At 37.3% G+C, this 22,941-nt stretch overlaps 1 protein-coding gene and 1 long non-coding RNA gene across 6 annotated transcripts in view; one reads left to right on the forward strand and one right to left on the reverse strand.

Moving 5' to 3' along the window:
* The window catches only part of LOC135208541 (uncharacterized), a 462,510-nt gene that overhangs the window by 196,940 nt on the left and 242,629 nt on the right, over positions 1-22,941 (reverse strand). The window lies entirely within an intron of this gene.
* Positions 1-22,941, forward strand: part of LOC135208540 (prostaglandin E2 receptor EP3 subtype-like) — a 198,280-nt gene that overhangs the window by 122,517 nt on the left and 52,822 nt on the right. The window contains exon 1 of one of the 5 annotated variants that reach the window (XM_064240839.1): positions 21,809-22,241. The exons of the other annotated variants lie outside the window; for them this stretch is intronic. The gene's annotated coding sequence lies outside the window, so the exon portion shown is untranslated. Of the gene's footprint in view, positions 1-21,808; positions 22,242-22,941 lie in introns of those variants that run through there. 5 annotated transcript variants of the gene reach the window in all.

The raw sequence follows: 22,941 nt of genomic DNA on the forward strand, positions 1-22,941 counted from the left end.
TTCTCCCCAACCTTCGCCTTCACTCCTCCTAACTTCTCACCTCCCTAACCTTCTCCCACACCTTCCTACTCTCCCCCACCTCCTAACTTCTCCCCCGCCACCTCCAATAACTTCTCCCCCTCCACCTCCCAATTTCTTCCCCCACCTCCCTAAACTTCCTCCCCCCACCTCCTAACTTCTCCCACACCTCCTAACTTCTCCCCACCTTCCTAACTTCTCACCCTCCCCACTTCCCTCCCCCCACCTCCTAACCCCCCTTCCTCCCCCCACCAATTCTCTCCCACTTCCCAACCTTTCTCCCCCACCTCCTAACTTCTCCCCCACCACCTCCTAACTTCTCCCCCACCTCCTAACTTCTCTCCCCCACACCTCCCAACAAATTCTCCCATTCTTCTAACTTCCCAACTTCCCCCACCTCCCCCTAACTCTCCCCCTACCTCCCAACTTCTCTAACTTCTCCCCCAAACTCCCCACTCCCAACCTCCTAACTTCTCCCCCACCTCCACTAACTTCTCCAACTCCTAACTTCCCCCCCCCCCCCCCCCCTACCCCTCCAACTCTCTCACTTCCTTACCTCTCCCCCAACCTCCTAACGTCTCCCCCAACCACCTTCCTACCCCCTTTTCTCCCACACCAATTTCCCTACTCTTCCACAACCTCCCAACCTTCTCCCCCACCTCCTAAACCCTTCCCTTCCCCACCTTCCTAACTTCTCCCCTCCCAACCTTCCCAACTTCTCCCCCACCCTCCTAACTTCTTCCCACACCTCCTAACTTCTCCCCCAACTCCTAACTTCTCCCACACTTCCCAACTCATCCAACACCTCCCAACTTCCCCCCTTCTAAATTCTCCCCCACCTCCCAACTTCCCCCCTCCTAACTTCTCCCCCCCACCTCCCACTTCCCCCTCCTAACTTCTCCCGCCCCAACCAATTCCCAACTTCTCCATCCCCACTCCCAACTTTTTCCCCCACTCCAAACACTCCCCTCCAACTCCCCCCCTACTTCCCCCCCCCACCCCCCCCCCCCCCCCCCCCCCCCCCCCCCCCCCCCTACTCCGCACTTCTCCCTCGCCTCCCAGCTTCTACCGCCGTCTCCTCCTCCGTTTTCTGTATTATTCGAGACACGGTCATAGCAGTTGCTATAGCGCGCAGGTCTGAATCATACCCGGCCAGTTATAATTATCATCAATAAAGAGAAGTTTATACTTCAATCACGAGTACCTTCTCCATCACATCCCAATGACGTCAGGAGCAAACTTATATTTTTCCAGGGACAAAGAAGAAGAAACAATTGAAACCAAGTTGAATTTCAATTAAATGGCAATGTTCACTCCTGACCAACTGCACATGGCCTTTCCGCGCATAATCTGTTTTAACATGAGCCGAACATTATCCACATTATATCATAATTAATATTAATGTTCTTGTCTACATCTTATTACGTATGGAACACGTACCGTATGACGTCTGTGACTATTTATAGTCAGTGACAGAACGATTTGCACTGATGACGTCATTTGTATCCAAAGATATTTGCTAAATCGAGACAGTTATTTTTGTAACGAGCCTAATATGGTTCCCAGTTTTTTATAGTACTCATACAAAACCAGTATCTATGATTTTGTTTCCGTTTTTAGTTTCAACGACTCTGTGTGTGTCCTAAACCCCGCGAAAGCTCAGACCGGCGAACAAATCAGAAAATGAAAGGGCAGCAAGAAGAAACGCCCATATATATATATATATATATATATATATATATATATAAATATATATATATATAATATATATATATGTGTGTGTGTGTGTGTGTGTGTGTGTGTGTGTGTGCGTGTGTGTGTGTATGTGTGTGTGTGCGTGCGTGGTGAGTATATATATAAATATATAATACATAATACATAATATATATATGCATATTTATGTATGTGTATGCATGTATGCATAGGTACTCTAAAATTATTCCCTCTCTCTCTCTCTCTCTCTCTCTCTCTCTCTCTCTCTCTCTCTCTCTCCGTTTTATTTCTACTTAACGAACTTTGAGTCTCCTGATCGCACTGTGAATTTTAAATCTCTGGCGAGAGGACATACGGTGGCGATAAAATTTTCTAGGCCGTTTTCGTGTTGCTGCTCTCTATCTCTCCACACACACACACACACACACACACACACACATATATATATATATATATATATATATATATATAGTATATATATATATATATATATATATAATTATATATATATATATATATATATATACATATATATATACATATATAACAATCCTATACGGATACACAAAATAAGTATGGCACAGAAGCAACGTTTTTATCGTATTTCGAAGAGTAATTTATGTTTGTATTAGTATTACATACTACATACATGCATGGATACATACATAAATATGGTGAATATGCTTTGATTCAATGGTTTTTTTGTTTGTATGGTGTTTACGTTGCATGGAACCAGTGGTTATTCAGCAACGGGACCAACAGCTTTACGTGACTTCCGAACCACGTCGAGAGTGAACTTCTATCACCAGAAATACACATGCAGGCCATTGATTTGTACACTACAGTAATCTTGCAAATTTTTTTTAATATGAACTATGCTTGAAATATGCTTCCGAAAGTGAAATGCAGAAGCCCTTAGTACACCATCTCGCAACCCCGTCTCTGCGGCCTTGGGCAAAGGATATCAACCCTATCCCCACACTTAGACGCCCGTTACGAACATCAGTGGGTCACTACAGACCAATTCCCAAATTTGCTGAGACCCCAGACGAAATAGGTAGCAGAGTGAGGTATGGAACTTCCTTTGGGAGTAGTCTTGCGTGAACGTGTTCTTTTTCGACGGTTATATTCTTAAAATGTCTATGGAATATGTTGCCTATAACAGCTACGACAAGGAATCGTTATATATATATATATATATATATATATATATATATATATATATATATATATATATATATATAATCATTTACATATATAGCAATATATATATATATATATATATATATATATATATATATATATATATATAATATATATATATAGATATCGAACTACAAATGTCCTTTAATATCTAATTCGCTCTACCTCGGAATTAATATATTCATATATGTTTAACCGAGGGGGAATTTATTAAGCGATAATAGAATTGGCGATCCGTATATGAATCACGGTAATGTGATAGACTTATATATATATATATATATATATATATATATATATATATATATATATATATATATATATATAGAGAGAGAGAGAGAGAGAGAGAGAGAGAGAGAGAGAGAGAGAGAGAGAGAGAGAGAGAGAGAGAGACTTACCTAATCATACTCATGAAACTTCCAACAAAAGTTTCTGAGGGGACTTACTGGAACTGTCAAGAAGCTGATTACAGACTACGAAGAAAATACAAGATTTTACAAAGAGAAAAAAGTTTTTCCAGATAAGGGAATGAAAATGAAAGAACTTTTGTTTTACTTTGATGTATGGCAGAGTAAGGTGCTGTCTGTAACAGTGTTGGTTATGTAAAAAAATATAGGTATCTTATTCAAACAAAAAAGGAAACTTCTATTTTTGCTTTGTTTTTCTTTATGTGTAGTTTTGCATTCAGCAATTTGATGGAATATATAGGGAGGCGTTATTTATTTGACATTTAATTTTTTACCTGAGGTTGAGAAACTTTTCAGATATTGATTTACAAAATTAGGTAAAAAGGAAGACGTCGTCGATATATATATATATATATATATATATATATATATATATATATATATATATATATATATATATATATATATATATATATATATATATATATATATATATATATATATATATAAGTATGTATACTTTATTATATAATTAACTCAGTTTTTCTTTTTGCTTTGTTTTTCAATTACATTTCCGAACTTCTTCCCGAAAATAGTATGTCGCATCTACTGCCTGTTCAGAAATTACATCATTATTGATGAATTTTCACTCCATTCCATTTCGCAACAGTGTTGCTATCGCGCCTTTCGGTTTATTACACTTTTTTGATAAATGGCCTCGTTTCCCGTTTATCACTAAAATAATTTATCAAGGGGGGGAACGCCATCCATCCTTCGTTCATTAATTATCATGACACCATCATTATATCTTTCGTTTCTTTATGTTATATTCGGCAAAGCTGTATTCCCTTGTCTGGGAATATGTGCCAATCATAACTCTGCTCCCTCTCGGTTTCGGATGAGATCACTGGTGATTCGTACTTTATTTTGTTATTATTATCATTAATGTCTTCCAGTCTTTGATGAGATCACTACTCATTCACTTTTGGAATTAAGTTATTACTTTGTGACCTTTGATGAGGGCAATGTCTGTTCGTACGTAGTTCTGTTTTTTATAAGCAGTTATCACTTCTCTGTTCATTGGTATACATATTTCTGTTTGCATAAAACCGTATCATCTCTCAGTCTTTCACGAAATCCCTGGTGGTTCGTCTTTTCTGTTTCAGTGTTCTTTGAGGTCACAGGTCAGTCGCACTCAATTTGTAATTTTAGCTTTTCATTCTCTCATGTTCTGGTCTATAGAAGAGTCCGCGTTCGTTCATACGATTTCATTAGTGCTACACAGGCCCATATCATTGCCTTAAATTTCTTTCCCGAAAAAAAACATCAAAGACACGAAAAAGAGTAAGTGAACATTGGAAGGGTCACTTTAAAAAGTAATCCAATTTTTTTTCTTAGCGGCTGACAAACTAACGTATAATTCTTCAAGGGCAATGTCTTAATTACTCTTAACGGTAGCAGATAATTTTCCAGTCTGGCAAGTAAGTAGAAAGTCGCGTCTCCGAAACTAGATTTATAGCCTTATAATTACTCTGTTATCAAGAGTTGGTAATGTTTACTCTATTGGTACTATCTTAAAGTCTCCTTGATTTTTTGTATTGTTTCATAAAATACAGGCGTTCACCCCCACCCCGCCACCTCGATCCCTCCATAAACACATCAGGGTCCGGGGGCGCACACGCAATTGGAAAGCCAGACGGTGCGGATACATAACCCCTTTAAATACCCAAGGAGGAGCGTGAAGATCTAGCAGCCCCACTGTAAATATCTAATGAAAAGAAGATGGGTAACCAATAATATATATATATATATATATATATATATATATATATATATATACATAGATATATATATGCGAGAATATTTGAATGTTATCCTGCCTCCAAACAAAAACGTTCCATTCCTATGTAAAGAGCCTAAACTTGACAAGTTCTCGAAACTTGGTCATTTCTATCAGCATCCAAATCTACCTTTGGCCTCATCTCATCTCTGCACTTTTCAACGGAAGACGAAATAGGAAATAAAAAAACACAAAAAAACAAAAACAAAAAAATTCTTGGAACGGAGGGAGCTACTTTTCTTACGCCCTGCTAGCACGGAATTGGAGGATTGCATAACTCTACTCTCTCTCTCTCTCTCTCTCTCTCTCTCTCTCTCTCTCTCTCTTTGAGAGGATTCAGGTTTCTTCTTGTTCTATCTCTCTCTCTCTCTCTCTCTCTCTTGAAGAGGATCAGGTCTCTGTTCTAAATTCTTCTCTCTCTCTCTCTCTCTCTCTTCTCTCTATAAAACAGCTGTTTCTTTTTGCCCCTTTCTATCATTCTCTCTCTTAGGATTCAGAATATTCTAAGCCTGCACTCTCTAACAGAATTCAGTTATTCATCTCTCTCTCTCTCTCAATACTCTGTTGTCCCCTATTCCTCGTCTCTCTATCAGGTTTTATATATATTCTCTCTCTCTCTCTCTCTCTCTCTCTCTCTCTCTCTCACTTAGGATCCAATTCTTGTGACGCCGTTTTTCAGCTGGGTTGCCCAAGAATAATGTACTGTCCTGACTTCAAAGGCTTCGCCAGCTAAAGCAAAATATATGGTGCTATCGTATATACATGTCTTATCATATAGTAGCTGAGGTATTCAATTCAGTATTCATGAAAATTCGCCTCCTGTGAGTTTCCTGGTATCAGCTGAAAGAATATTAATAAAGAAGGAACTAAAATTTAAAACGCTACACTAATGCAAAAGTGTATCTAGTGTTCGCACAATAGACATATCTGCTTATTGTTAATTATGGTGTTATTTGTATTCAGATATGGCAAAATTCGCAAGGAATCCTCGTAAAAGTCCATTGGAATTGAACGTCCGTATTATTTGGAAAAGAAAAAAACGAGAGCAAACGAATAATAAATAATAATGAATACAGCCAAATAAAAACCCAAATTGTCTAAATTAACATGCCATCAACAACCCCCAGTTCACCGAGAAGCCTCCATGGAAGGCTGCAACTTGCCAAACAGACACATACGCAATCATCACCCTAGCGTATGTAGCTCACTGTAGCCCTATATTTACTTTGCCAATGGCCATTAGGAGAAGTGACGCCTTGCCTTTTCTTTTTGCTATTATTCCAAGGCGCAAATATTACAGAAAAATGTTTTATGTCGCTTTGCTTACGTAAGTGCAAGAAGGTGGGTGGGCGTGTGTCTGGGAGCCTTGAATATTTGACGGTTCGTTTTTTTTTCTGTGCCCTGAATTACCGTTAACTGTTTATTTATTTTCTTCTTCTTTAGTGTTATTGCCCTCAGAGTGGCGTAAGGCAAGCGTGGTAGTTGCGTCTCGCGTCGTTTAGTAAGGTGCTAAAACATTATCGAAGAAGAAAAACAATGCACAGTACAGGGAAAGAAATTTGAAAATACCAGCCTTTGGAAATGTGAATTACCAAGAAGGCCCAAACAAACCATGCAATAATTGAGCAAACTATCTGAGGAAGCATCCAGAATGAAATTAACAAATGAAAACTTACAGACTTTGTGTGGCCTTATGCAAGTACCACACTGCAATTTGTTTGGTCGTTGTTGGAGATCTCTGGGTGATATGCCCACTTAAAATGACTTGGTGCATGTCTTAGTCCGTCATATTATCGTAATCTCTAAATAGCTACTTGCAAGTCTTCAATGGAATGTCTGTGCCAGCGACTATATCACAGAAGGCAACGCGAGACAAAATAAGAAGATTAAAAGAAGATCGATGTTCTTCCTCTTGTTACCACGAGCTGATAATCCTCTCCTTGTTCAGTCGGCAAGTCTAAAGCGATCCCTCTGAGGCTGCACAGCGCATTTTCCAGAGCAACAATCAATCATTGTCTCACTGTCCTGTTTTGTAAAGCAACATCCTCTCTGAAAGGACTCTCAACGCTTGAATTTTTACTATTCAAGCACTTGTGCTTTTTCCATACATCATCTTTGTGATAATAGATATCGTTGAGACCTTCCACAAGATTTCTCTGTCTTGTGCGACAAGCGGTTCATTCTCTTTGTCGTAGAGCATCGCCTTGTGCAGCCTGAAATAGATATGTTCGAGATTAATATGGATCCTCCTTTCTCTATGGGCACCTGGAAGGAAAATCATCCTCAGGAGTTGATTTATTCTCGTTACTTGCAACCGTGGAATGAAAGATATATACTCAAGCCTTACTTCTGGCAAAACAGTGAGTTAAACACACTCCTTAAACACACTCCCATCCACGATACTTTTGTCCCCTGTAGCAATCTGTATTTCAGCTACGGTCTTTGTGTCTTTGTCTCTCTGGATTTGTTCTTTCTTTTTGTATCCGCTGTTTATTAGACGCTATTAACGGACTTGGACCTTGTGTCTTGCCTAAAGCGACTTTTCTTTGTTGTTCTTCTCTTAAAGGTTTACAACTGTTTGTGGTTTTTGTAATTTGTGGCAATGACCCTGATGGTAACATTAGATTGTCCTAAAAATAAATGGGTAAAATTTAATATAGGTGATGTTATAAAACTTGCACCACACTGAATAAAGGACGATGAAGAACACTTGAGATCTGTTTCTGACCACTATAGGAGAATACGTTAGGTTAGGTCATTGTAAACTATATTTGTCAGTGTATATAGGTTAGGTTATGCATGTGTAGTTATGACGCATTTTCAAAGGTTTTTGTTAAAACTTTCTCAAAATCAATTTATAACAAAAACTGTTGTTTCCCAGAGTTCAATTTTGGAAGGCACGCAGACAGAATTTCCTGCCGGGAAAAAACGAATGGTTCTTATTTCAAAAGCTAATGAGAGATATTGGGCAATCCAATGCCCTTTTGAGAGGAGAGAGAGAGAGAGAGAGAGAGAGAGAGAGAGAGAGAGAGAGAGAGGAGAGTAAAGTGAAAATTAAAAACTTGTACTATGTACAAAGAGACTTCAAGTGCAAAAAGACTATCTTTTATCAAAAAGGTGAAAGAAACTGGATAGCTTGCTCTCAAGCATATACATTGCTAACGTGGACCAGAGAGAGAGAGAGAGAGAGAGAGAGAGAGAGAGAGAGAGAGAGAGAGAGAGAGAGAGAGAGAGAATAATTTTGAGGATGAAAACTGTAAGATTTTAAAAAGGAAATACGCTGTAAATGAAAACTTGCTCTGCAACATGGAACATGCAGCCAGCTAGAGAGAGAGAGAGAGAGAGAGAGAGAGAGAGAGAGAGAGAGAGAATAATTCTGAGGACGAAAAGTATAAGATGAAAATGAAATACACCAAAAGTAGAAACTTGCTCTGCAATATGTATCATACATCTCAGCGCAAACTAGAGAGTGAGGCAGACAGAGAAATTAGTACTTTATCGTTTTGAAGAAGAAAGGCGTATAAAAAAAAACCAAGAAAGTGAAAAAAGGGACCTAATCATACTTAGGAAACTTCCAGCGGAAGTTTTCGAGAGGGGAAAACTGGAAGGAGTCTGGAAGGGTTCTTACAAGGGTGCCTTACTGGAACTGACAACACGTTGATTACAGACTACGAAGAAATTACGCGACTCTTTAAGAACGGAAGCGGGAGACTTAACAAGGCGTGATCCGACTTCCAGCTTACTCGGGGCGCGTGCTAAAATCTACAGTCAAATATAGCGTTGGTTCACTAACGAAAATCATAATAAATACGCTATATTTTATTAAAAATAATGTTCTGTACTGTTCAACATGCACATTATATATATATATTATTATATATATATATATATATATATATATATATATATATATATATATATATTTTTAACATTTTCATTCTAATAAATCATAAATATTCTCTTCGAAAATTCCTGTATCTTTCACTCAACGCGAAACACCTTTCTCAGACCTTTTCAGGCTTTTCCAAAGACCATTTCCTACCCCCAGCAAGAACAACAACAGCAAGAACAACTAGAACAATAACAACAACAACAAAACAGTTTGTAGGCTCACTCCCCGAGTAAGCGAAAAATCTGGTGACGTGGCTGACATGATTCATGGTTTCTCCTTATGCGAGTGGCTGAAGAAACTCTTGGCTTAAAGATCAACTTGAATATGTGATTGGAGATCATTTTCTTTGAAATTAACGAAAGCAGCGCGTTTTGTTTGTTAACCATCCTTTTCATCGATGCATGTTTTTTTATGTAAAGCATACGAGAGGTGATACTTTCGAATAAAAACTAAATAATTAAGTGAGGTTATGGATAATTTCCTTTAACATTTCAGAAAATATCATATAATAGTTACTCATTTATTGATCTAATTATTTCGCAAATTACTCATTTATTTGTCAAATCCTTCCTTGCATATGCAAGAGGAGAGTAAGTGCATGATGATATTAACTTATTCATTTTCCGCAAAATCTACGAAATTATTTCTGCACAATTGTAATGATTTTATTTGATGTTCCCTACATTCTTTATTCTAATGATCAGCTATTGTTTCTTGGAAATGTCCATGAATAGTAGAGTTCATTTTGTTACTCTGGTAAATTTTAGACGAATATTTACTGTTAACTTTCATGTGATTGCTACATTCCATAGCCATTCTGTTCTGAACATTTAATTTAATTCAATTTTATAACCTTCTTACTCTATGTAACTTCCATGTACTTTAATTCTTCATATCTCTATCACGTATTCCGATCATTATCTGTTTTTTTATGCGTCATACAGCTCGTAATTTTGTCACGTACTGCCACTGCTCTTTTAATCACTAAAGTATTTATTATAATATACAAGAATATAATTTTTTCACATTAATACATCTGTAGACGAGATTTCTGAAAACAGTTTTTCGTTTTCCTTTTTGCGTCTTTGTAAATGCTCGCACGCTGTCTTCTCGGACTTCAATATTTCGTGAAATTTAGTGTCAGCCGTTTTCATAACCTGATGAAAGTCCTCCCCACCCCCCACACCTCTCTCTCTCCCTCTGGTCGAAAGCCAAACTCTTCGATCTTGAAATATTTTTTTTTATTCGGTATATCAAATTAACTCCCGTGTGTGTGTGTGTGTGTGTGTGTGTGTGTGTGCTTGCTGGGAAAAACCCAGTTTACTCCAGCAGACAAGGCTAATTTATACTTAAATAAATAAGGAGAAAATGGTGTTTTCGTAACTAAAAGAGATTACAACTCTGGGAAAACTTTGTTATCAAAGTTGGGTCCCAATTATCTCACTGAAGGTACTTTACGGTCTTCTTAAACACTGTGGGTTTCAGACGCTATTAATTACCTCCCCGTAGCTTTTAGAGACATCTATTCGGTCGTCTGCATACTATGTATACAGACATACATTAGGTTAAGATCGAATGGCATAACTTAAGTGTTTTGTGTTATTGATACATACATATATATGTAAGTTGTGTTTTTTTTTCTTTTTTGTGAATGCTGAGTTCTTGAAGTAGCGCAGGATAGCCCATTGTAACTACTGTTCTCAACATATCCTACCCAGTTTGCTAAAATCCTCAGTACGACGATCATTGGTTTGGAAGATGGACAATAACAACGATCCCATACTGCTCAAATTTCTAAGTTGCACACGGACCATGAGTAGCAATACTCAATGGAGCCATTACGTTTAGTAAAATGATCGTATAACAAAGAAAAAACAAAAGGAATCTTTCTGATCGTTTCTTGATATAACTGGTATATCTTTTGTATCAGATACTAGGTATGAAGACTTGAACTGTAAGCCTGCTCATGTCATCCATTTACTACTTAATAGTTTTGGACATCCTTCTCAATGAACTTGGATTATACAGTCAAGCTCTTAAACTATCCATATTCACTCACACCCCTTTAGATATGCCCACTAATCTAGATTAAGTTCTTCACTTCTTCTGAGAAAAAAAAACAAGAATATTGACTATACTGGGACGCACCTACTATTTCCCCCCCCCCCCCCCCCCCCCCCCCCCCCCCCCCCCCCCTATCCTAAGACAAAACTTCTGAAACTTTTCTCCGTCTCTCTCCGTGGGCATCCAATTTCTTCTAACGCTATTTTGAGCTCAGTTGGTCGAGGGTAATATGTTATCCCGACATGAAAAGGCCGTCGGTCACAAAGGTTTGTACGTGTACTTGTACCCAGTTCTTTTTGCGTAATCTCTCTTCTTTAGCTACTACTTTTGTGTGTGTATGTATGTATACACACTGCCACATACACACACACACACACACACACACACACAATATATATATATATATATATATATATATATATATATATATATATATATATATATGCTGTATCGTTTTCTCAGCTACTTTACGCAAACACACACACACAGCACATATATATATAAATATATATATATATATATATATATATATATATATATATATATATATATTTATATATAGTATGTATGTATACACACACACACACACTTTTAAAGCATTCAAATAACATACCATGAATCTGTTCTCCAGTTTCATATCCAGAATATTCCTACACAGAATTGGAGGCGTCATGATACTTTCGAGCGTACAGTGATTCAGCAACGACTCACTCTGACTATAATCTTCTGCATCTCCAGTTTAATATGGTTGACTTAACTCTCAACTAACGAGTTCCAATTGCATAGGGTGTAGTTTTCGTTTTTGAAGTATATACTTGTACGCCACAGAGAACGATCTTATACAAATCACATTCTTTCATCTGGCTGAAATTAGTAGCATAAGTAAGTTTCTTTCTTTATATAAACATGGCTAGATTATTCCATTCAAAATGGGTTATTGCCAATTCACCATACGCTAAGGGTTGCAAAAATGATAAAAAATAATTGTGGTTTCAGTGATTCCTATTACTGTGCTTGAAATGCAGAACTATGAGTAATGAAACTGGGATATACTTCCGTGATAAAGAACGAAACAAAGAACAATTGTCTTTGTTAAAAAACCAAGAACAACGAAAAATGTCGAATAAGAACACCACCAACAATATCAACAACAAAAAACGAATAACTTTCGTTATTAGAGAGAAGACTTGCGTAAAGACTAAAATCGAGGAAGAATATATTCTGTAACAAAGCCTCGTATACAAGTCAACACGGAGATTAGAACCCGCTGTTCTTACATTTATTTTGGCTTCGTCCATTAGGATAATAACGCTGCGCATTTGCGTCTTGCTATTACTTACAGCCTCAGACAATGCGGGAGAAATAACCGACTGTGGGAATGAAAAATTTCATATTGTATTACTGCTTATGGTGGGGCGCGCAATTTGACTGCGTCGCCAGGATCGAAAGACTAGTATTGGCTCTAAATCAAACTAATAGCCATCACACTGAGGCCTTTCAGCGCGCACGATTAGTAAAGATCTAAGCAGACTGGTATTCATCATGGTCAATCTTGGAGTCAAACATATAACTACTGACAGGATCGGCCTGATAGAAATAATGGCTACAAAGGGGTTATTTATGTAAAGTAAAAGGAGGTGGGTTTGTGTCACAAATCATTACTGAAGAAACTATTCATGTAATATTTTTAACTTTGTATATAAGTCTCCCAGAACCGAAGACCTTCAGAAGGAGGAAAAAAAGGTTGATTGCCCAAGATTCCCTTCATCAACTTTCTTTCTTCTCCGAGTCAGAGCAGCCTATTTTGACAGCATTTCCACAGTAAAGATAAATCTGTTTTTGCAGTAACAACATATATTTTTTGTCACTCGCTTCATGGGACAAATTCAGAAGTGTTACTTACGCTACCTATTTTTCTATCTATTTCATTTAGGGCCGTTTTCTATTATTTATGTGATGTTCAGTAAATTTTCGCTGGCAATATTTCGGTCGTCACTCCCATGGGTTAAAGCAGTAACTTTTTATGACATAAGAATTCCATCTTGCGCCATAGCTTAATGATACTTATAATTTTGCTACTTCCAAAAGGGGGTACTGTATGTCTTCCTACACCATATTAACCATATATTTTTACAGGCGTCCATACTCCTTTATTCGTGTTTTTGATGCCTAGAAGGATGTTTATCTGTTCCGTTAACCTCTACATCGATAGAAATAAACAAAATATTTTAGCCAGTATTAGGAAATATTAACCAAATATTTTTACAGAAGTCCATAATCCTTTATTCGTTCTTTCAATACCTAGAAGGACGGCTTGTCTGCTCCATTAACCTCTACATCGATAGTAACAACAACAACAACAAAATTTCAGCCAGTATTAGGAACTATGCCCTTCGGAAGAAAAAGGAAAAAAGAAACACAAACGTCAGATCCAAACCTTCGTACTTGCCTCTTCGCCTCGCGTTACTACGGCGCCGTCAAGAGTCAAGACACTATAGTTGAATTATTGCCCAATAAGAAAGGAGCGGCCCTTCAGACGACCAAACAAACAACGAGTCAACATCATTCCATTTAATTTAAAACGGATTACTAAGAGTCGAGGGTTGGACCCGACGCCGCTTAAAATCAAAGCTTATCGGCTTGCGTCAATAGCTTTGTCATTCCAGCTGCACTTTTGAGTACTCCGGAACAACTGGGTAGTTTAAGGGGGCGGATTCCGACTTGTTGACTCTTTCGTCAATGGAGCGTTACATGGCAGCCAAACACATGCATCTCTACCAAACACACTGTATACTTTTATTTATATCCTGTGATACATCTGTTATTTCTAGGAAACGGGGTTCTGAGAAAACAAGGCGGTTGTCGCTACTGTCTTTTCCTCTCAGTGATAAATATAGATAGCATAAACATGAGACTATAGAAGATTCACATCAGCCGTGCATTTGATGTCTTGGCCAGTCCCTTACGACGCTCCTGATTGGCTGTTGATAAGCCAATGACAGGGATGGAAACTCTCAGTCTCTCTCGAGAGTTCATATAGGCAGGATGTATGTTCCATCTCTCATGAGGGATGCTTTTGAAAGGCGTATCCCTCAGGAGAGGTGGAACATACATCCTGCCTGTGTGAACTCTCGAGTGAGTTACAATTAGTCCCGAAAGCCTACGGGGTGAGCCCCGTAGGGGACCAGTGCCGAAAAGCCTACGGGATGAGCCCCGTAGGAGACCAGTGCCGTCAGTGCACCTCACGCGGTATACTGCAGGCATTACTTAAGGTAATTGCAAAGCGTCTCTTCGGCTCCTAGCCACAACTCCTTTTATTCCTTTTACCGTACCTCCATTCATCATCTCTTTCTCTCATCTTACTCTCCACCCTCTCCTGATAATTGTTTCATACGGCAATTGCAAAGTTTTTTCCTGTTACATATTTAAAAACTTATTACTCTCAATCTACCTCTACCGCTGAATGACCTCATAGGTCCCAGTGCATGGCCGTGGGCATAAATCTCATATTCCATTCCATTGTTCTTACCGCTTGCGCATATTTCTGTTCTCGATAAAGTTTTGTTATGCAGAGAAAAAAAAACATAAAAAGCGAAGGTGACATGATTCACTGTAATTTACGACGTTGCGTGATGAGTGATTAAAAAAGGTGGGGATGAGGAGGAAGTAGTGTTATCGTTTTTGACCATTCATTATGAGTACACGTACATACCATGTCACTCAGTGCGTGCTTTTGGTTTCTTTTATTCAGACCTCAAACAATTACCTACAGTCTTAATTTTTTATGCAATTTGAAAGATTTCAACTCCCAAAACAACTCTACGGGATGGAAACGGAAAAATTCCCATTCGGGATTCAAAAATATATTTATTTTTTATTCTTATCTATGATTCTTTTTAACAATGGGCTACTAAATGAACAGTGAACATTATGATTCACAATATTAACAATCAATCTTTTAATATTTTTAACTTTATTTTGACTTCCAAAATTACTGTTTGACATTTGACTTGAATTCACAAATTACTCTGACCTTTTATTCACAAACAGGAATTCCACCTGTAATTCACGTTGACGAATTCCCCTTTGACCTTTCATTTACATCAACGAATTAATATTCAGTTAAGATTCACAAGTTCCTACGTGACCTTCATCCTCCTGCACAAATTTATCTGACCTCCTGCTCCCACTCAGGTCAAGATCCTTTGATTAACTTTAGTTTCTTTATATTTCTTTAAAACTAAATTCTAAGAGAACAGCCAATAGAAGTTAAAGAGAAACTTTGACTAGATTCCATGAAAAGATTGAAAGGTATCTGAATTAAAGAACAACTTCACAATGAAAGAGCTTTTCTTATATACGTATGTAAAGACCAAGAGGACGGTCCACTCATACCATTGTCTAGCCCAGCCACATCCACCCCCACCCCCCCCCCCCCCCACCCACCCCCCCCCCCTCCCTCCTCCAAAAAAAAAAAAAAAAAAAAAAAAAAAAAAAAACACAAACACAAAAAAAAAAAAAAACTGGCAAGACAATATGAGTGACTCTCAACTCCAGAAGAAGGAGTGAATCCGTTTATATAAGGGTAAGGGAATACGGAAGTATATGGGAAATCCAGAGTTTGGGGTAGTGGCTAAGAATCACTATGACCCATCAGAAGTATCCGGAATTATTGCTTTTACGATAACAAATGTGAAAAGACGTGACTTGACAGGTGCAACGGACATCCCCTGGGAGAAGGTCTGGTCTCCCTCGTTTAATGAACAAACCAAAGTTAAACAAAAAGCCCATGTTATGACGTCACTGGGATTGAATATTTTCATTGTACATGATTAATCCCATTGCAAATCTCATTATAAACCACGAGTTAAAATATTACAGAAAATATTGCGCCAAGTGCATTGAATGAAGGGCTTATTTAACGAAAACTTAGATTTTCAAGAATCGAGGTTTCTTAATAATGAGAGAGAGAGACTTCTCCAATTCACTCTTTGCATTTTTACTTTATCAAAAACCAGTTATACCGAAAGACGTCAGCGTATAGATTTTGAGTCATTAGAGACAAAGAAGCCTAGAAGTAAATCATTAAAAGTTAAATTTTGCAACATTTTTCTTCCCCCAAAAAACGAAAATAACATTGAGAAACATCACTGGGCCTTCGTAACTAATTAAACATGAAAATAGATATTTTGCTTACCAAGTCAGACAAAATAACTTTCCATTCTTATCTGACCAACGGTGCTGTGAAATCAGTTTAATATACAAAATTAATATATATCCGTATACTCAGAATTCATCGGCATGAAGTGGAAAAGCTAGCAGTCACAGGAAATTTGCCCACTAATTTTAACATCCTAACTTGTTGGACCTTCAGCCTATCTGAAATAATCATCTTTTTTATACTGATTATGCAGCAAATCGAAGTACACCTGTGAAATTCAAGAAAATCGGCACCCTCTTCTTTGTTGAAAGCCTAATACCTGATATATTAATCTCTATTAATATTAATTTACTATTTCGATAACATCAAAGAAATTTCAACCGTGAGAAAGAACATTTCTCCACGTGCGTCTTATACACTGGAGTAATCACTCGATTTAAACAGAGCCCACCTGACTGTAGCTGTGCCTAGGTGAAGATGTACCCAGGTGCACTTATCCCCTCATCAGCCACCTTCCTTAATGAGTTGTCGTTAGTCTTGCAATTAAAGGCACTGCAGGCTGTTAAGGAACTCCCTAAGGATCCATCAGGGTGAAAGTTAATCACGGAACGATGGCAGGGAAGTGACTTCTATTCTGGGTCCTTTATTGCTCTGGACCCCTGACACACATGCGATTGCTCTGTGTATTGTCGTGGAAGGTGCTGCTTGACGCATAGCAGTCATCCGGGATTCATGATGACGTCTTAAAGAGATCAGAGGAATGGAAAACTTCTCTTTAGTCTGATGCTTAAACGTATTCTACTTTTTCCTTGAGATTTGTGGAGAATACAGTTTTCTCAAGTTTCCATTCTTGATTCATCTCGGGAAGAATATATATATATATATATATATATATATATATATATATATATATATATATATATATATATATATATATATATTGTAACGTATTAAGCCGGCCTTGAGAGAGGCTATATACGTAAACGGAAATTAATTGAGGGATTTCAAGAGGAAATTGCTTAACTTACCGTAAAACCTGGTTTATAATGGCAAATTAATCAATAGAGGAATAGGTAGGTCGCCAGAGACTCAGCTAAAACTTTACAGCTATTTATTTACAAAAGGCTCGTTCTGGCCTGGAGAAAAGTGAATACAGCGTCCGCACGTTGGGACTTATAATCTCTCACAAATGGATAGCTGGCTGAAATGTAATTGGAGAAAGCTGGTCTCATAAACTTGGGTAATGCAACACTTGCGGGCAGAGAGACATGACACGTGGCTCATGGAATCTGGAAAAGAATCCCAGATTAGACGAGATAAAAGGAAAAAAAATGACTTCTTGTTTTGATTAATTAATTCTGTAACACTGGGGAGAAGGAAACTTTTAATGTTTCACTGAGGTATGCAATGACTTCATTGGTCTGGGACGATCACACAAGGGGAAGCATGCGGCCGTGAGGCAGTGAAAGGGAACAAAAGGATGAGTTCTTTTTTGGTTGGGAATTGAATTGGGAAAATGGGGATCAAATAGATAATAGGATGGGAGAGACTGGCAATATGCTGTTCCACAAGACGTACCTGGATGTCGTGTTCAGTGTGGACCTTTGTAGAAAAACGTGGCCGCTTTGTCTGAGGCCTGGGTCGATCGGCGCGCCACTCACGCCCTGGATAGGCCTAACAGGAAGGCAGGTGGTTGGACATCCGTCTGAGGTCACGTCTCGCAGTCGACTGAGGAAGAACCCAGGTGTTTTGCTTGGGTGTTGGAAGTCATCTTAACCCCCCACGAGCAAGGCAAATCCTGGAAACAAACATACAGCCAGCAGAGGGGTCACAGGAAAGAGAGCTTAAGATATAGGTCTAAGAAGTACCAATCTGCCTACATCCTTCCCTTTTGAGATACGCCCCTAAAGCTGACAAAAGACTCTTTTCCCCCAACTGGGGAACCCCCTATCTCTGGCTGGCGGGTTTTGGTTCCCGCGTTTCCTAAAAATCAGCTGATATTTGGAGGAAATGGCTGCCATTTTCCAAATCAATTAATTAATTAATTGCGGGGTAGACGACGAAACGATCTATAAATGTAACAATATATATATATATATATATATATATATATATATATATATATATATATATATAGGGTTGTATATGTGCATACATACATAAATGGGTGTGTGCCTGTGTCTTCATGCATGTTCTATTGTATTCCGCGTAGGAAAATGAAAGGAGTTTTTCTTAGAAAATGCCCAACAGTTTCGTCCTCCAATAGACCTCGTCTCTTTCCTATATGGACTACAATTGAATTAACATATCTGCGTGCCTAAGAAGATTACCAGTACTATGTATGCATATATGTATGTGTGCCCATATATGAATATTACCCAGTTATGATACCCTTCATGGTTACCATTACCTACGTGAGGCACTGACCTGAATCCTATAGAGAAGATTGTAATACACATCAGCAAAAATACGATTGATTTACATTACCCTTTTATTCATTGGAATATCCTTGAATCGCTCCCAAGGCACTCTTCGTTCTTTCACACTGCAACACCAAAAGGTGGAACTAAATATGATTAATTTGTAATTTAATCAACAGGAAGGAAACCAACTCTTGAGGGAAATGATCAAATCGAAAAACACAATTATCATGAATGTTGAATATTTTGTATAGGTAAAGCCTTCAAACTTCACACGATAAACCCGTTAACGTCTATGCTACTAAATGTAAATATTTGAAATGCTACTTCAAAACACAATCTGATAATGTTCAGTGCTATTCCAGCTCCCTGTAAAACGTAAATCAAACAGCTCGTTACAGTTCTTCAACTGCCAGCATGACTTACCAGTGAGTGATACAGAATTGTATACAATACTTGATCTAAAGGATGTCCCCAAAAAAAGGCAAAAGGGACCTCGATAACGACGTGTCTCGTGAATGAAAGTGTTCCTTTCATCATGCTATCCCGATAGTGCTCACTGTCGTTTTCTTGGAAATAGTCGGTGTTTTGAGGAACTGTTTCGCGTTTGGTTACCTATAATTTTGAGGGAAGAAATGCTTATTTACATACACGGATAATCCATAAAAAAAGAATGACACCGAAGGTCTAGAAATTATTTTGTGGACAGTGGTATAATTATTTCGTGACATTAAAGATCATATTTCCTATTGCTTTTCTGATCTAATAATACTTCCGGAGATAGCTGTAAAGCCTAAGTTCTCATCGGTTTACAGGCGGTTCAAAAGATCTAAATAAACCACCCATTGCAATTGCTGCTGTTAATGCTGTTTGGAGATGATTACCACAAGGTCGTTGTCCTTGGTACGTGAGTTCCTGTTGATTACATACTAGGAAAGGTCCGTAGCTTGTTGTTGTTGTCAAGTTACCCTTTTATCCTACAATGAAATAGAATATAGAATTTATGCCAAAGGCCAAGCTCTGAGACCTATGAGGTCACCCAGCGCTGAAAGGGTGTAACAGGGTTAAAACCTAGCAGTTGCAATCAGTTCGTTAACAATTCATCAAAATTTTAATCGTTTCATTAAAAATCCTTAAGAATCAGAATTAATTTGTTAACAATTCTTTAAAAATTAGATTCAGTTCATTGAAATTTCTCTAAAATTATAATCAGTTCATTCAAAATTCTTAAAATTTGGAACTAGTTCATTAATAATTCTTGAGAATTAGAGTAAGTTCATTAAAAAATCTCAAAAATTAGAATTATTTCATCAAAAATTATTAGAAATTAGAATCAGTTCGTTGAAAATTATTATTATTATTATTATTATATTATTATTATTATTATTATTATTTTATCATATTATTATTATGATTATTATATATTATCATTATATTATTATTATTATTATTCATGATATTAGTATTATTTATTATCTTTATTATTATTAATATTATTGTTGTTATTATTATTATTATTATTATTATTATTATTATTATTATTATTATTATTATTATTATTATTATATCATTATTATATTATTATTATTATTATTATTATTAATTAACACAAAGGATCTGTGTTATACGGATTGAAAATGCTACACAGGAAATCAAAAATCTAGGTAACTTTACAATAGCAAATGAACTGGTTACATACCCAACGCAAATTTAGTATAATAAAGAAATATTATTAAAAATAATTGAAAAACTGAGGGATAAATTAAAATTTAGTGTAATACAGAAACATCATTAGTATTAACACAGAAATGGAAAAATTGAATAATTAACTTACTAAATTTTCAACAGTTTGTGAAGCAGTAACGTAGAGAAAATTTTGTTGATTTTGGGTGTGTATGCATGCATATGAAGAATTGGATTGTATATAATAAATAAATAATAAAATATCTATATATACAGATATACATATATCTGAATATAATAAAAATAAAATATATAAATAAAAACATACAAAATAAATACATATATATATATATATATAATATATATATATATAGATATATATATATATATATTATAGTATAATACTATATATAAATATATATTATATATCATAGAAGGATCAAAGAGAGCGTCTTTATTATACAATAAAACAGAACAGTATTGGTCACGCGAGCATTTACCGTAATTCGTCACATGCTCACAGAGAGCAACAGGTCAGTAACATGTTGGTGAAGATGTCTTGAGACGCTTCTTAAGAGTAAGGAATCTCATGTTGGCCTTTGGAGCAAATTTTGTAAGTGATTTATGTTCTTGACATGGTTGCAAACTGATTATTATTATTATATTATTATTCATAAAAATCTCATAATCTCACGAGTCCATAAAATGGCGAAGAAATCCACAGTGGTGTAAGTGTAAATATATATTTAAAAATATATACAAAACGTCTTGTAAATATATCTTTTATATTCATTCACACCCACACCACTGTGGAGTTCTTCGCCATATTATTATTATTATTATTATTATTATTATTATTATTATTATTATTATTATTATTATTTTATTATTATCGCTGTGTGCCATTCATTTCACCATTATCTCAAAAGTCGTAAAAGAAGAATAATAGAAGTAACAGCTAAAATAGGCGTCTTTGTCAATGTGTAACGAGAGGAAAAGGAAGAGAGAGATAGAAAAAAAACAAGAGGATGAATGAAAAATACATCGAACTTCATTCGTTATCAAGTAAGCGACCAAACGACCAGAGAGACGAAGCGACTCAGAAGAGCAACCTTTCAGAGCACATGAACGAGCCCTTCCTCCCAAAATGCTGCCCGCGAGTCTGGCAACGAAGGGTTGTTTATAGTGAGGTTGGAATGGGTGGGGACTGGGATAATTAGTCAACATACAATGTGTTACCGGGGGTTGGGGGAAGATGGAGAGTTCGTTGAAGGCGGGGTTAGGATCGGGTGTGTATGTGCGTGTGTGTCTGTGCCTGGAATAGGGGGTTAGGATGGTTGGGAGGGGTGAGGGATCGGGGATGGGGGGGAGAGGGCTTGAGTGTTGTATAGAGTAGTAGCCTCTCAGCTTCACAGGACAGTTGCTGTTGAGGAGTTGGCTAGTTCAGTGGTCTGGGGGCGAAGGACGAAGGAACGTGTAGTTGTGGATGGTGTAGCGCGCGAGTGTGTGTGTGTTTGGGTAGTCACGAGCGTCTGCGTTTAGTCTCTGCCCCCCTACTGTATCCCACCCCCTTCAGGCTTCCCACCAAGTCTCGCAGTACGTCAAGCGTTGTAACGCCAAGCGAACTCGAAGAATACTCCAACCTCCATCTTGCGAGCGACCTCAATACGCCTGGCGTCTCGCGGAGATTGGCCACGATTGGCGAGAGAAAAGATGAGAAAAAGAGCAGCGTTTTAGCTGTCGTCGGCAGCGAATTCGGAGATTCCTTCTGAAGAGAAAGGCGACGGTCTGAATGAACCTCGAGCAGCTAAACGTCATACCACAGGATCGTGTAATAACGGTAAGAGCGAAGGACTCCCAGTGAAAATGTTAATTTGCGTTGTTGCTGACAGCGACGTTTCTTTTAATTAAGGGTTTTCCCAATTTTTTTGTATTTTATTTATTTATTTTGGCGTCCTCTCATTTGCAGGCAGTTAGTATCTGAGTTTGCTACTGATTCATTTACAATTTGCAATCATCTAATGGTTTAGTTTCCTCCATGTTCCAGATGAAGTATTTTTATCAAATATTCTTTTTCGATTTTTCTTTTTTTTCTTTTACGCCCTCTCTCTTTTGCTATTGGTCTTATGAGCTGCCACGTGAACTGTTTTTTTTTTTTTAATATTATTTTTGTTGTGAACTTGGTCCGCAAACCGAGTAAAATAATTCATGCACACAACATTACGACAATAAATGGCAAACAGTCACCACCCTATATTAAAACTGAACAGCAGTAACCAATTCCAGTCCTTTTTAGCATAACGAGGTGAGGAAAATGAATATTGTAGTAATGACGGGTTCGTATTTAATTCTGCCCACACAATGCCATTCTCCTCATAATAATGATTCCTCCTTGAATACAAACGAGAAATTCTTGCATAGCAATGAGTACCCCTTTTCACACGAAGAAATACATTTGCATAGATTATATCGCATTTATTGAACGGACTCATCTTTTACTTAAATAATATGTTGTGTCATATAATTAGTATTATGCAACT

This window comes from Macrobrachium nipponense, chromosome 35, assembly GCF_015104395.2.
Source record: "Macrobrachium nipponense isolate FS-2020 chromosome 35, ASM1510439v2, whole genome shotgun sequence".
Taxonomy (NCBI): Eukaryota; Metazoa; Arthropoda; class Malacostraca; order Decapoda; family Palaemonidae; genus Macrobrachium; species Macrobrachium nipponense.